This window comes from Stenella coeruleoalba (genome assembly GCF_951394435.1).
Source record: "Stenella coeruleoalba genome assembly, chromosome: 2".
Taxonomy (NCBI): domain Eukaryota; kingdom Metazoa; phylum Chordata; class Mammalia; order Artiodactyla; family Delphinidae; genus Stenella; species Stenella coeruleoalba.
The window spans coordinates 13,857,455-13,873,764 of record NC_137147.1 but is presented as its reverse complement, the minus strand read 5'-3'; the positions used below and the strand labels follow the sequence as shown (position 1 = coordinate 13,873,764).

The 16,310-nt window shown below is 43.3% G+C and overlaps 1 protein-coding gene across 7 annotated transcripts in view; it reads right to left on the bottom strand.

Moving 5' to 3' along the window:
- FOXN3 (forkhead box N3) overlaps nt 1-9,783 on the bottom strand; it is a 402,973-nt gene extending 393,190 nt beyond the window's left edge. For 4 of the 7 annotated variants that reach the window (XM_079914684.1, XM_079914681.1, XM_079914686.1 and 1 more), the window contains exon 1: nt 9,495-9,782. The gene's annotated coding sequence lies outside the window, so the exon portion shown is untranslated. Of the gene's footprint in view, nt 1-8,347 lie in introns of all 7 variants that reach the window. The other 3 variants (XM_079914685.1, XM_079914683.1, XM_079914687.1) reach the window with 3 other exon arrangements.
- Nucleotides 9,784-16,310: the final 6,527 nt, after the last annotated feature.

The following is a 16,310-nucleotide window of genomic DNA, read 5'->3' as shown; positions in this document are numbered from 1 at the left end:
CCGTAACTAAGGAGACAGATTCGCTAGTCCTCTGTAAGAAATAAGAGTACACGAGACACCCCTTCCTCACACTCTGACATCACCGGCAAAGAAAAGGAACAACAGGAAGGAAGGGATATTGTTTTCCTAGGAAGACTGAGAATTATCTTAAGGGACTATTTGGATTATCAGATCAAACTAAGTTTTTAAACAGACGGGATCAAAAGTTATTATTCTTTTTCCTGATAACCAAAGGGTGTTTGCTGGGAGGAAGGTTTGCTGCAGACAAAATAGACAAATTGCATTTTTCTGCACCTCACAGTTGCAAGAGTGGGTGAAACTGGTGACCCTACAACATGTGAAGCGGGGAAGAAGAAGGTTGTGGTCAGGGAACAATATGAACAAAGTCAGGGGAGCTGGAAGGAATAAGGCAAGTTCAGGGATGAATGAACCCTGACCAGATCCGGGGGCATTTCCTGAGCACTAATGGGGACGGCCAGATTATAGAAGGTCTTGAAAGTTAGGCAGAGGAGGACAGACTCGGTAAGGAGAGCAACGGGGAGCCCGCATAGGTTCTTAGTAGATGAGGGACATAACACAACAATAACAACGTAAAAATAAAAATAGCTACAATAATTTAAGTTGCAACTATGCATCAGGCTGTCTGTCAACGGTTTATCATTAGCTTTCGCAAGCATCCTTTCAGGATTTCCACATTAATGAGTCTTATTTCACATTACTGAGCCTGAGGTTAAGGTCACACAGTTTTAAGTAGGTTTGAAAGCAAGAAGTCTAACTTCAAAGCCCTTAACTTCCAGAGTGGTTTAGGGACAGAAGTCTTCAGGAGGACAGAGGAAGGAAAGGGGCCAGGAGGGACAGAGCACCTCGGAGGTTCCCAGCAGTATTCTCAGAGTGAGGCACTAGAACTCAAGATGAGGAGATGACCATGAGGTGGATTTCAAAGAAAGCAGCAAGGGGCCCTGGTGATAAATGAGATACCTGGCATGTAAAACAAGTGGCTGTCCAAGTTTCCCAACCTGGGAAACAAGGATAATGGTTGTAACAGAGAAAAACCAAACCAAAACAAAAACATACACAACAAAATAAGTGCCCTTATTGAAAATTTCTGCCTGAATGCTTAGACTCAGAGCTTATGTTCTTCTCTTGTTCCCATTTCTCAGACCGAAAAACCACTTTCTCAGGATCTTCATTTTGAAGTTCAGAGGACCACTAAAAATGACTCTTGTAAAGCATTCTCAGTTCCAAGATCGTGGAAGGAGCTGAGAAGTGGAGAGCACTGTAGAGGCTGCTGGTACCCGGCCCACGTCCCCTTCAGGCCTCACTACTCAGCGCCACCAGTCCAACCTTCACCTCGACCAGAGGTGCCAAGAACCTCCCTGAGCACCTTGTCTGGCAGAAGCTCACGCACCAGCCTTAAGCGCTGGGAATCAACGTCTCCTGAGTCATCAACCAGTGCCTAGAAGCGACATGCTGGACACCAGCTCTCAGCGCGCCTAGGCGCCCCTCGCAGTGTAACCGGGGATGGAGGTGGAGGGGGCGGGGTGTGGGGGCATAGACGAGTCTCCCACTCGCGCCCCCTACTGCTGTCCTCCTGGGATCGTCTCCCAAGTAAACTACCCACCCTGGAATCCTTGCACTTACACCTGGAGAGAGGAACTCAGGGAGGGCGTCGCTTCAATCTGTCGACATCAGCTTAGAATATAAACTTCAATAGGGCCAAATTGGGGGATACTTACAGTTTAAGAAGCCACTCAGAGTTAGGGAACAGACGGTTGGCTCTGCCGGTGATTTCTTCCCCTTTAGTTCCCTATCACAGGGCAGTCGCCTACATGCAGTAGGCACGCAATAACTGTTCATTGAATGAATGGGTGGGTGATTCCTTCCCCGAAATTGGTGCATATATATATATTGAACACGTCCCTAGATCAATTCTTTAAAATGACTTCACATGTGAGGTCTGTGAAAGGACACGTGTGAAATATGAATTAGTTCCATTCAAGTGCTGATCATTTACCTGAAGTCTTCCAGAGAATTAGAAAGTACCAGGCACCTGCATCCCTGAAAATGTCCACATCGGTTCCATTGCTAGTTCCAACCGGTCACATACATACCAGGCATAGTGGGGTGCCCAGGTGAAGATTTAACTTGTCATTTTCCCCTTTGCCAGAATGAGAGCAGAGCTCCTGGCTTAGATGAGAAAGTCAGACTAACCCAGTTTCACTTGGTCTATATAAACCCATGTGGAGTTTGTTTGATTTACAGGTAAGGGGGTCTCAAGAAGGAGATACCCAACACCCTCCTAATCTGACAACTGAAGCCACTTGTTTTTTATTCCAAAAAAAATAAAGGAGGTATCATTGAATTTGCATCTCTGAGTTTCTTGAGCAGTTCTTATGAATTATAAAGAGAACACTGTCTAGGAAATCTGTTTTCTGGATGCCACCAACAGAAATTCTAAGTGTAATATTTGGGTAATTAAAGAAAATCATATCCCTGTGGTAAGAGCCCTTTGTTCACCAACTAGGTGAATGTGCTCAGGGATGCATGAAGGGAATTTCAAAAGATGAAGATGGCAACTTCCCTGGTGGTGCAGTGGTTAAGAATCCGCCTGCCAGTGCAGGGGACACAGGTTCAATCCCTGCTCCGGGAAGATCCCACATGCCACGGAGAAACTAAGCCCGTGTGCCACAACTACTGAGCCTGCGTGCCTAGAGCCCGTGCTCCGCAACGAGAGAAGCCACCACGATGAGAAGCCCGCGCACTGCAACGAAGAGTAGCCCCCGCTCGCCGCAATTAGAGAAAGCCCGCGCGCAGCAATGAAGACCCAACGCAGCCAAAAATTAATTAATTTAAAAAAATTCATTCAAAGAAAGAAAAGATGAAGATAAATTAAGGAAGGTAACTCTGACAAGGGAACTAAAAGTTTCCTCCCATCACTGATGGTCAAACATGGGAACACAGAATGTCAAGAAGCAAAACCCTACTTCTTGCCAAAATCACAATATTTTTCCCGCCCCTCGCAATTTTTCCCAGGAGGAGACGCCATTTCAAGCATAGAAGGGGGAGTTATCAACCCTGGAATAGAAACAGAGGAGCAGTTGTAAGGTAGCCAGTGGGACAGAAAATGACTGGAACTTGGAGTCGGGGGCCTGAGGGTGAGAACTACTTGTACCAAAGAGTGTGTGGCCTGGAAACATAGTTACCTCAGTTTCTTCATCTGTGAAGGGACATTACTGCATATTATCATTATTTAGTAGTAGTAGTAGTAATATTATATTAATACTAGATTATTATAATAATTAATAGGGGCAGCACCTGATAAACAAAAACCCCTTATCAGTTGGATGTGACTTTTCTATATTATCCAATATTGCCAAACTTACCATGAGCAACTTATTTCTTTTCCGAGAGACCATTCTAAATGCTAAATCCAATTCCATGCAACAATATGACTGTCTTAATTTAGAGACCTTATTAACTAGTCATTAAATGGTAACTGTTTTCATTTTACAGGCTGCAGAAATGTTAAGTTTGCCAAATTAGAACATTTCAGACTTTAAAGAGAAATGTGAGGTTATCTAAAATCTAACCTTGTATAATATTCTAAAATCACCTCTTCCAGTAGGACTTACTACTGTCTGAATCTTAAGAAAGTGACATCCGCAAAGGTAGCAGACACACTCTGTAATATGTGGAGCCCTCCATTAACAACTTCAGCAAGGTCCTGGTAATTGGAAGCATCCTTGAGTTCCAAAACAAAGTCCCCAAGAACATCGGAGTATAAGTGCTCACTCAAGGAGAGTCACTGGTCTATTATTATGAATACGCCTTGGGACAGCTCCGTTGGTTTTCTATGGCTGTACACACTCATTCTTCTTTGAAATGCAGGTGGGAGGAGGAATAAGATAGCTTTAAACAGCCTAAACGTGAAAAGCTTTATTCAACCCAATTCAACAAACAAACGTTAACCACAGTCATTTTCATCCACTACCACGGCCAACTATTTTGTGCTTATACTAGTTTTATCTTTCTAGAGGAAACATTTTCTTTAAAGAAAGAAAAAGTTCCGGCACAAATTGTGGGAAGATCTGTGGCTTCCCAGAATATTGATTATTTTAATCGCCATCTCTGACCCACACAGGTACTAGAAGCATGGCAAGCACAGTGGAAGTAATAGGAGCATGTAGACAGGGGGCTGTCCTTTCTACTTCTATAAACTCCCCAACTGTGCGGCCTCCAAGAAACAATGCAAGGAGGTTTGCTGTGACCCTAAGAAGCACAATGCTGTTGATACCGTTTGCGTGAAGTCCCTGCTGCTTGCTCCTTCTTTCTGTAACCGAGCACATGTGAATCAAGGGGTTGTGAAAATTAGGAGTGGAAGTGAAGGGGATCCCTCTGTCCGCCACCCCTAGAAATCTTAATATTTATGGCCTCTGGGATGTAAACAAGGGGAACTGAACTCAATCCCAATACTGTCATTTCAGTAAATCTCATAACAGAAGAGATAATCTGAATATGTTTGATGATATTCAAATACCATCCATGTGTTATCATTTTACTCAACACTCAAAACACTACCGCGTCTGCCAAGCAGATTATATAGCTTGGCAAACTTTCATTTCATGAATGACACTTAATATGAAATAATTTTCACTGACAGATAGAAGAACAGTGATATAACAGATCCTGAGGTGGTACTAGAATAAATCCACACATTCCAGGACAATGAGAATCGACTAATCTCAAACACTTCCACATGATGCTCCTGTAACTTATGAGGAAAGGGGGCCCTTTAAAAACGTCCTTTCCTGGGGATATACGTATATGTGTAGCTGATTCACTTTGTTATAAAGCAGAAACTAACACACCATTGTAAAGCAATTATACTCCAATAAAGACGTAAAAAAAAAAAAAAAAAGTCCTTTCCCCTTCCCTTATTACAGATGGAACCAGGGCTCTTTCATACTTATAGCCAGTCCAGCCTAGCGCTATATACAGAATGTCTTATTAGAGCCCATTGTCTGCCATTCCTTCTTCCTCCTCCTCTGAGCACAAGTGCCCTCTTAAATTGTCAAGGCAAAAGTTCTCTCTTCAGCTCGGAAGTTCCAGGACTCTGCAAGCAATTCCCTCGGGGCCTTCCTTAGAGAATATTTGGGGCACTTTAAAAGCAGTGGTTGTCAAACAGTTCACAGGGATACTAGGGTCCTAGGGTGTGCCCCAGGCACAGCCCAGGAGAAAAGAGCAGATTCTGGGTTCCCGGCTCTTGGTTCCCCCAGAGCAGCTCTGTTTTTATTCCACTCGTATATTAGGGTCTTGCATAAGACTCCATTTGGTGCTAAATATAAAACCAAAATGATGTCTTCAAAAATGTGTGAAAACCATCGCAACAAATGGTGCCCTCCCTTAGGCTCTCTTAACCCCCTCCCCCGGCTGTTCCCTTCAAAGGGAGGTTTCTGTACTTATTTTCCTTTTAAGAACCTCACCCTCTTCCAGAATTTGAAACATACATGAACTGAAACTATTAAATATATTTATTTATAATATTCAAAAAGTAATCCAGAGTTTTGCACAATAACTCTTTTCAAGGTTAAGATTCGTTTTTCTCATAGGGACTCTAGCCTGGCTTTAGCTATAGCCCCTCCCCAAATTCCAACTCTCCCCCACTCCATCAGCAAAGGAGGCATACACCTGACATGTCATCTTGATGGATTTTACTATCACAAGCCAAGAGAAGAATGAAGCTGACTCTTTCCCTTTACCTCTCCACAGAACTGGCATTTGGTTGGTATTCTGGGCTAATTATTAGAAATTTGGCATCCTCATCAAAAAACGCCAACTTCAGTTAATGTCTATATCTCTGACAACTGAAAATGAATTGGAATTTTACTGAACATCTTGTGTGTTGGTCAAATAAGTTGTCCATAGCAGTATAATGACCAATATTTCTAATCTCAGAGTCAAAAATAAATGAACAGAAATGCCAAAGATTTGGAGTAATTTAATTGTACTCCTCCAAAGTCCATTTAAAAATGAACTGTTCTGAGCAAACTATTTGACAGACAATGGAGCATGAAGGCAGATTCTAGAAACTAACAAATCCCATTCATTTCCTTCAGTTTGTAAAAACAAGCAACTGACATGTTTCCTGCCAATGAACATAGTTGAAGATAAGAAAGCTCCCTACAGGAAATCCTTTGCTAAAAGAGAACAGTTGTGCCACTAAGCTTAACCTTTTTCACCGAATCTCAATCAGTTAAATATTTGACAAGAGGGGATCATGAAGTACATGCTAAATCACCCCAATGATGCTCTATTGCTTCTAACGTCTGTATTTCCTATGGCATAGATGCAGGATATTAAATAAATATTACAGTATAGTTAGGATTCTTTCTACCTCCTCTCCCCTGCCACCATGCAATTAGTTTATGAAAACAAGGGAAATCTTCTGCTTTTTAAAAAGACGAAAGTGTTAGTTAAGTGAAATGTAAAATGGACCATTTTCAGTTAAGACTAAGCAATACCATGCTATAAATCGTCACGATTATAAGAAGGATATTTCTAAATGAATATCAATCGCTTCAAATTTAAAGACTACCATTGACAAGATTAGAGAAATATAAGAAATGCACCGGTTTTATATTTACAAGCTTCAATGTTGACCCTCAAATTCAAAATTTAGCCTCCTCAGTTATTTTTTGCTTAGCAAAGTGAAAGGGGGAGATCTCCAAACTTTTCTCCTTTCTTTACTCTCCTCACTAAAACCACTACCAAGATATTGAAAATATTCGCAACCTTGAGGTGGGGAACCTCTCAATTATCCTAAAAACTAAAGCACTCTTCTCCATCCACAGAAGAAGAGGAAACTTTTCTAAGTTAACCAAAATAATAATAACTGCAGTTTTGAAAGAGCCCTTATTTCTGTTTAGGATTATCCTTTCCCTGCTTTGCTACTAAGAACACCCTTCCTTATATTTCCCAAAGCACCAGACAGAGTCTTCATCTATCCTGTACAGGCAGCCTTAGAGCAAAGCTCCAAAATGCCACAGTTCTTCAAATTCAATTGCAACAGTTCAAGTTAGAAGCCTCTTGCAAACAGAAACTCTTCATTATACCGTCCCCAAATGACTCTTCAGCCACAGGTAACAGCCTAGTCTTTACAGCTCCACAGAGTGTTGTTCTAACAGTAGACTTACAAATCAGTTCGCTTCTACAATTAAGTGATCAAATACATTCTTCTTAGCCTTCCCTGGCACAACTCCGAGGTAGCAAAATGCAAAGTAAGCACGCGTGCTCCTCCTTGCTTTAAGCCCTTTTCCTCACATCTTTTCAGTAAAAATACAGTTATGAAAACCAGGAGACTGCATTTTTGGTTGTTGTTGTAAAATGACCTTGATTTGACAGGCACGGTCTCAGGTTTCAACAGATGCTGTGGGAAAGCTTACAGAAGGCAACATGTTCTCCAGGCATCTGTGATGACATGCAGGTTTTGTTTTTTTGTTTTTTAAATGGTGGTTATGGTAGTGTACGTGTGTTGGAGGGGGTAACTCGTCTCAGTTTCCATGACAACCATGTCTCTACTCATCGGTTGTTAGATACCATCCACTTCCTGTGTCTAAATTTTTAAGCCAATCGGAAAAGTGTTTATACATTTAACAACTTCTGGGACGGTGCTTCTTTAATTGGGGTGTTTTAAGGCTCAAATGGAGTTGTCCACCGGCCTTATGTTTTTCCGCTTATGTAGAACATTTCACAATATTTACCAACTCATTCTTTTAAGGTGAAGAATGCCCTTTTTTTTTTTAACTTGAAATGCATTCTCCTCAAACCAGATGCCACAATTTCTTATAACAGTCTGCAAGCTGATTTTGATTGTTGGCTCTTCGTGGCCTTTTTCTTTCACTGTTACAGACTTAAATTTAGTGCAAGATACATGCTAATAATGCACAAGACACTTACATTATCAAAGTAAAGATACAGTTAAGCACCATCTGCTGACAGTGATATTTAACTCTTCAGATCAAAAAAAACAAAAAAACAGGAGAAATTATTCTAAGTTGAACAACTTTGCATTCTATAACTCCCAAGGAGAAACCATTGAGAACGTATTGTAAAGTGATATGTCTATAAAAGCTGATGTCTGCAAAGAAATTTGTCACCAGAATGGCCTACTTTCTTTGGATAGAAGCAACAACAAAAAATTAAACACAAAGGTATCTCAAGCAAACTGCACCCAAATTAAAAATCAACCTTGCAGAAATCTGGGCACGAGAAGGCTACTCTGAAATTACAGCATGATTTTCAAAGAAGGTTTTGGGTGACTGTTTCCCTAAGTCTTCATCGAACTGACCAATCAGTGTGAGAGCAGAGTGGGCTGGAGTCATTTGTGCAGTCTTCCGAGCTCTCCAAGCTGCTCTCCCCTCTCTCAGGCAGCGCTGGCGATCAATGAAAAACAGGGAACAAAAGGAATATAACAGGATGTCTCCTTAGCTAAGGAAAATGATTCCCTTTTTCCTCAATGAGCCAGCCGCACCCTGCCCACAACAGCTCCACATGGGAGCTCCCAGCAGACCAGACCTTTCGGCTGAAGCACATTTTACACGTGCAAATCATGTGTCCCAACTGCTGGCAAATGTGTCACCTTAAGCACATCCTGTGACAGAGGGCTCCCCGAGCCCAACCAATTGAAACTAATAAATTAAATAAATTAATAATCCCACCATTAAAAGCTACCAAGAAAGACTGTGTTTCCCTTTCCCAAATGTCAAATCCTAGAGTATAAACAAAGCATGAAAAATACTCTCTTCAGCCTCCCCAGCCAGTAATCATGGTTTTCTCCTCAAAACCAGGTTTCTCCAAAAAGAGAAATATTCTGACTGCCCTCAAAGGAAACTCTCATCTGTATATGTCATATCAGGATAACCAGTTACAGTATTTGAAAAGAGGTTTAAACTGCCCACAGATTTGACACTGTTTATAATTGATAGCAAAACACTTGACTGTTTATAATTGATAGCAAAACACTTGCGACAGCAATGCTGTAAACTCTGCCCGAGCCAAACTCCACATTTAACACGTTAGTTCCTTGAAAATAAAAGTAATGCCTGGGGAGCCCACAAAAGTAAAGACCTAGGAAGTAATTGACAGAATTACATCAATTATTTCATAATTTTTAAAAATTATCCATTTGTCTGCTATTTAAAAAAAACAAATTTAAAAACTACTATCCTCAAATTCCTGAGAAACTTTTTTTTTTTAAATGAACTTACTTTTGAGACAAAACTAATGAAAATATGCAACTTGCCAGCCCTGGATCTCTCCCATTCGGACTGCATGCTATAAATCAATCTGAAACCAGGTGGAAATACGGGGGCGGACACCTTAAAAAATCAAAGTGTGCCCCCAAATGCAGCAGCCTGAACAGTGAGGGCTTCTCGTGACAATGCTGAACCAGAGCAGAAGGTCAGGAGGCAGGAAATGAGCCCCATTTTCGTTACCTTCGATCGCCTGCCCCCCCTTCTGCTTCTCGCGGCCGCATTGGGGGGCTGCGGCGGCGCTGGACTCGCGGGTGGCCCCGCCGCCGGGTCGCGCCGTCTCCCGGCAGAGCTGCAGCCGATCGCGGCCGGAACCCCGGCTCCAGCCCCGGCGCCCGCCCGGGGTCGGCGGCGCGGCTCTCACCCGGGCCCGGAGCCCTGCTGGGTCCTAGTGCGCGCCGCGCGCCTGCCGGCGGCCAGGTCTACAGCCCGCACGTACGGCAGGCGGCTCGCGAGCACCGTGGTTCCCCGGGAAAACCGAAAACCCCGTCGTCCTCTTTCAAAACCAGACACGGTAGGTGCGGATGAACTGGAGCTGAATGTCAAATCCCGGCCTAAGATGTTAAAAGAAAAACATTGGGGACAACTGAACTCATTGAAGGCGGATATTAACATCTGTAGCCCCAGTGTAAAGCGTAGGGCAGTAACTGGTTTCCGTAGGTTCTCCCGGTGCACTTGTGATATTGTACATTCACAGACGGTAAGAGAGAGTGCGGCATCAGTAATGATACGTTCCGAAGATATAACGGCGCCCCCGAGAAGAAAAAGGTTGAAAATTGTGTGTTTAAAACAATGTTTTAAACAGTTTTCCAATGATTTTTTTTCCTAACACGTCCTTCTGCATTTTGCTTTCTCTTACTTTATCATATGCTATTTTAAATAACAAAGGCCCATATGGCAAAACACGCAGTCATTTGATTTTCAAAAGACCTCAACAATTGCATCAGAATATGCACTCATGTATCTCCTAAGAAATCAACGAGCAAGAATTAATGGTGGCATATGGTGTGCTTCATGGAGAAAACTGAATTACAAATTAAAACAAATGCAAAAATTCACAAATTCAGTAAACTGAAAGTAAATTATGACCCTAGATATATACACAAATCAGCTTATGTACAATTAGGGGAAATGTAAGTTCTAGATTTCTCTAACTGCAGAAAGTGTGTTACATGAAGAGATTCCCCTCATTTGCCCCCAAAAGGGCTTTCAGCGCCGTCTCAACACATTTGTTTACTACAGCCCACCTGGAAGGCAAATTTTAAACTTGCAAGTGCTCATTTAAGAGGACAATTCTATTAGCTCTTAATTCAAAATAAAAGTGCTTTAGTTTGAAAAGCCTGTTTAAAAGGCTTCAAGACTGGGAGCTTTACTTTCAGTCTTTGATATCACCAAGTTTGAAGGTCACAATTCTGTAAAACTGCTAATAACAATGGCGCTGTGGTTTGACACCAAAAGGAAAATCAAATGTGTGTTTTCTGAGTTCTATTTTTGGAGCTCAAAAAGTCCCTTTGAAAATTACTCTTGCCCTCCTCCTTCCCAATTATAGCTAAATAAATGTAATAGAAGATTTTTAGTATTAATTAAACATCAAAGTCACCTTTCCTGCTGCCTGATGTCCACGCAAAGAATCAGTTGTAGTATGTTACACTTGTCGATCTTCAAAGCCCTCGCACAAACATCTCATGTGATCTTTACCATACTTCTGTGATAAAACAGACACTATAATCCCCGATTTTCAAACGAGAAAGTGGACGTCCCGAAGGGTACGGTGACTTGTCCAAAATCACACAGCTGGTCCTCAGAGCAGCTGGGATCCCCAACTCAGATGCCAACATCTCCAACAGACTCCTGTTTTTTCAAGTGCCCACCTGGCCTCCCAACTATTTCTCTATAAATACTATGGAAAATGAGGTATCCAAAACAAAAACTCAGTTATGTTCCTGTAGTCATCATTTCTTACCTGTTTTAGAGCAGCGATTTACCAGAATGGAAATAAGAGGCTAGTTGCAAAAGTTTTAGTCTCTGCTAAATGAGAAAGCTGGGTGGTCGGACTTCTGTCCTGTGGCTGTCTGGGGCACCCTGGCAGACTGAAAACTTGAAACTCTGGGGCTAAGCAATGTCCCTGTCACCTATACACCTTTTTATTCTTTATCAGAGACTAGAAACTGACTCCACTTGACACATGAAGGAAAGAGGTTTTCTCAAGTGGAACTTGGTTTTCTATGTGCAGTCCCAGCACTGAAAGTCCACAAGAACCCTAGAACCTCAAAAGTTCCAGATACCTGGTGGCCTGTTCATGATATCCAGGGCATCCCTGCCCAGACCTGGTGATAATCGAGGTGTTACTTCTCAGCCCTCCTGCACCCCTGGGAAAGTCGCGAGTCAGTTCTGTTTGTAGCATTCTACTTCCTCCTCTCCTCTGCCGAAAGGAAATGTAACTTCTCTTATGATGTGGCCCAAACCAGCTAAATACCGGCCAGGTGAGTGCTGGGTGACATTTAACTGAAAAGACAGAAATATCTGATTCTTAAAAATGATTCATTCCTGGGCTTCCCTGGTGGCGCAGTGGTTGAGAGTCCGCCGGCCGATGCAGGGGACACGGGTTCATGCCCCGGTCCCAGAAGATCCCACGTGCCGCAGAGCGGCTGGGCCTGTGAGCCATGGCCACTGAGCCTGCACGTCCGGAGCCTGTGCTCCGCAACGGGAGAGGCCACAACAGTGAGAGGCCCGCGTACCGCAAAAAAAAAAAAAAAAAAAAGATTCATTCCTTTCGTGGGCAGCTCATAAGGAAGAGTCTGGGCGTGGCAATGTCCTCAAAAGATGTGGACGACCTTCCTGGGGAACCACTTGGAAGGATTCATGCAAAACTTACGTGGTGAACTCGTGTGATTCCTTTGTTGAAAACTGGTCTAATTATAATCACACCATCCACTGTGGCCTTCAGATGTTGTACGTGCTAGGCTGAAAGTCATCTTAGCACCAATAGGAGGTGATGAGAAGCTGAAAAGAAGAGCTGGTGGTGAGCAATTCCTCAAAGCAAGAGTGCACCAGAAGAGGGACTGGTCAGAAGAAACCATCATTCATTCATTCATTCATTCTGTATACCTCAAACGTTGAAAACCTAATGTTTTCATGTTTAATGTAAGCAAGGTACTGTTCTAGGCTCTGGGTATAAAATATAAATAATGCATTATACGGGGCATTATACAGTGCCCCCAGGCACTGTGTGTTCGAATGCCAGTGGTTCCAGGCCTGGGCCAGTTTGACTTTAGAGCCATTCTCAGCCTTGCCTCTGCTCTGTTTTGCTAGTAGCTGACTCGTGCAGGCCAAGGTTTACAGAATCTTGGTCAGTTGGCTAATAGCTGAATATGGTCCATGAGAGGCACTGGAGGGAAAGTGGAGGGTGGGAGGAAAGGAGAGGCCAGAGAATTTCTTCACCTCCCTCTTGCCTCTGACAGCATCTCTAGCCATGACTGCATCTAGCTGGGGCTTCTGCCAGGTGACCCCAGCCCTTGGCTCAGGTAACACTGTCACTTCCTGTTAACTCTCCAGCTTAGTGATATTAATGGCTTTCTGCTAAAATTAGTTGCTGGGTAACTTCACCTTCCTCTGTTTGCATCTCACATCCTCCATCACCTGTGGAGCAATCCCCTGCATTAAATTCCTTCTGTGCACATCAGCAAATCCCAGTGGAAGGGCAACTTACAAAATACCTGAGCAGTACCCCTCAAAAGTATCAAGGTCATTAAAAACCAGGAAATGCTGAGAAACTATTACAGCAAAGAGGAGCTTTAAGGAGACATGACAGTTAGATGTATTGTGGTGTGCTGGATGGGATCCTGGGGCAGAAAAAGGACATCAGGTAAAAACTAAGGAGATTTAATAAAGTATGGATTTTAGCTGGTAATACTGTATCAATACTGGTTCGTTGATTATAACAAATGTACCATACATTAACATGTAAGATGTTAGTAATAGGGGAAAGTAGGTGTGAGGTAGGTGGGAACTCTCCGTACTATCTTCTCAATTTTTCTGTAAATTTAAAACTGTTACTTTTAAAAAGTGTATTTAAAAAAAATTCTTCTGTGGTAAACATTTGAAGTGGTTTTGTTTCCCTACTACAGAAACCCCACTGCCTCCCTTCCCAAGCAGGGGCTAGGTCTGATCCAGCAGGTCTAGGACTTTTTTACAGAGAACTAAAACAGGGGGTTTCATGGTCAAGACATCAAGACAACCCAGCAAGGGATCAAGTAGCTCTGGGAAGCCAGGAAAAAACCTGAATCTGAAGCCAAAATGTGGTCTGGGCAAGGATGATGAGAGGCGGGAGATGGCTGTGAGTGAGGAAAGCAAGACAGCCAGCCTGGGTGTGGAGCCAGGGTCCAGGGTGATGGCTGAGAAGGGAGGCTGCTTGAAAGACTATGGGGTGTGGGAAGGGCTGGCCCTGGCCTCTCTGGGTGAACAGAGAGAAGAGGAAGAGGGGAAAAGGAAGAACAATAATAATAGCAACTAAGAGTCACTGAGTCATTTTACCTGCATTTTCTCATTTCTAGTCCCTTATAAGCAGGGTACTCTTTTTATTCCCATTTTACAGATGAACAAACTTGCCCCAAATTGCACAGATATTTAGGGGCAGAATAACAGCTCAAATACAAGTCTGTAGGACACCAAAAGAGAGTCAACAAGTCACCACGCTGGGCAACCTTGGTAGAAACCATGAAGTTGAGTCTTCGAGGACAAGTAGAGGTTAAGATGTGAGCAAGTGTGGGGAGAAGAAGGACTTCACGGAGGGGACATCCTAGGTGTGGGCAAGGGCATGGAAGGATGAGAAAGCCAGGCAGGTCAGAGAGCTGCACGGAGAGCAATGAGGCTAAAACAAAGGTTTCAAGTGAGGAAGTGCCTGTAGGTCCCACTGGAGATGCTGACAGGGGCCAGTGACCACCCAGGTTTACACTTTATCTTGACTTGCACATGGCAAACACATTGATCTCCCTTAAGCCTTTGCTCAAATGTCCCCTTCTCAATGTCTCTCGAGCCTCCTCATCCTGCTGTACTTTTTTCCTTCTTCCCTTGTACTTACCCCTTACTAATTTACTTATTATTCATTGTTTGTCTCCCTCCACCACCAACCCCCATACAAATAAAAGTTTCACAAGGCCAGGAATCTGTTTTATTCAGTGATCATTTCCAAGAACACAAAACAGTGTCTGGCCCACAGGAGGTGCTCAATGATTTTTTTTTTAAATGAATGAATGAATGAAGTTAGTAAATAAGACAGTATTTGTATCAGCCAGGATACTTCAGAGAAACAGAACCAATAGGATGTGAAGATATATAGAAAGCAGTTTTTGTAAGGCATTGGCTCACATGATAAGAGGCTAAGTCCCAAGATCTGCAGTCAGCAAGGAGAACCATTGGTGTCATCTCGGTCTGAACAATGGCAGGCTCAAGACCCAGGAAGTGCAGATGTCTCAGTTGGAGTCTGACGGCAGGAAAGAACTGATGTCCCAGTTCAAGGCAGTCAGGCAGGAGGAGGTTCTCCTTACCCAACCCTTTTGTCCTATTCAGGCCTTCAACCGATTATATGAGGCCCACCCACGTTAGGGAGGGCAATCTGCTTTATTCAGTCTGCCGAGTCAAATATTAATCTCACCCAAAACACCACCACTGATGTAACCAGATATCTGACCAAATATCTAGGTACCCCATGGCCCAGTTAAGTTGATACATAAAATTCACCATCACAGTTTTGAAAGGGACTCGATCATTCTAGAACCTGTAAGGAGAATGATTTACAAGGGAGCAAGACAAAGGCAGGGAGACTCATAAGGAGGATATTATTATACTAGCTCAGGCAAGAATTGATGCAGACCTGCGGGAAGCCATCATTGGTAGCTCCAGATGACCCTTCTGTGACCCATGGGTGATATGTGATGTTACATACCAAAGGTATCACATAGACACAATGCCAGGAGGAATCAGTCAGAAGTGCAATGTCCAGAAAAGAACAAACTGGAAGACTATGGTGGGTCCTGGTCGTTGAGAAGTCCCCTTGCGGCAGGCTGGGGACAAGAGCACCTTCTGGCCTCTTTAACGGCTCAGTTGGAGTCGACATAAGTGGGGGTGGCTACTTGGCTCTCCTTTTGGGGATTTTCCACTCCACTAGATGGTCCTGGTGTCGAATGGGAGCAGGCATCTTATAGTGTGACCATCATTCTCTGACTGTAGGATTAGCCCCACACTGGGCCCTTGCCCCCATGCCAGGCTGATCAGAGTCTTCTGGAATTTTCTAACTGAAGTCAGGGGAAGTGGGCTTCCTTCTGCTCTGGTTTCCAAGCTGTAGGGTGCTGCCTGCAGCCACACCCTCAGTTTGTGGGCTCAGGAGATGGGTCACAACCCAACTATTAACCCAAGCAGGACATAAAAACATGATGAAAGCATAAAATAAACTTTGGATTCTCCAAACAGATCTTTCCCCCCCTCTATCGTCATAAACGGTTTAGAAGAGGCTGTACACATAGCCACCGTTTAGATACACACAGAGGTGCACAGAAACCCTCACTCAATTGGAAATTATGTCATAACGCTAACTTTCTAGATACAGGTGATATCAGGTGATATTGAAAGGCAGGTTTTCCATTTCCTTCTTTGGATGCTTTAAATTGCAATAAAATGCCACCTGCCTTTGCCCTGTGAGGTCACAAACCTTAACATCCTCCATGAAACCAATGGTGTCACCCTTCTACTAACACACTTAAGAGACGGTGCACTAGCACGTGACTCAGACTTCATTTTCTTTACCCACCACTTTCTAAGGGTTTAATGCCTCCCACAGGTGACAGCACTAAATCACTACTGTGAAGCCATGCTTGTCGGAAGGAATGAGCAAACCTCACTCCGCTTCATTCATGTCTTTGATATTTATCACATTTCCTCCTTTATATCGACCAAATCCGGTAATTTGCAGGTGGTCCTGCGTTGGCAGTAGTGATGAGCGGG